The sequence below is a fragment of the Teleopsis dalmanni genome, chromosome 2 (assembly GCF_002237135.1).
Source record: "Teleopsis dalmanni isolate 2A chromosome 2, ASM223713v2, whole genome shotgun sequence".
Lineage (NCBI taxonomy): Eukaryota > Metazoa > Arthropoda > Insecta > Diptera > Diopsidae > Teleopsis > Teleopsis dalmanni.
This window is the reverse complement of record NC_051847.1, coordinates 241,870,136-241,870,358: the sequence shown is the minus strand read 5'-3', so window position 1 is coordinate 241,870,358 and position 223 is coordinate 241,870,136.

Here is a 223-nt window from a genome sequence, read left to right as displayed (position 1 = left end):
ATTGAAGTTGGTTTGAAGCTAGCACAGCGTTTCTGTTTCGGCATAAAATTGCCGTATCATCGGCAAACGTTGTGGTGATAACTGAACTACTTATCGGGATATCAGATGTGTAAAGTACATACAATACAGGGCCAAGAACACTTCCTTGTGGAACGCCAGCTTCTATTGGGAAATTATTAGAAGTATAAGATTTGCATTTCACTTTAAAGCTTTTACATTTAAC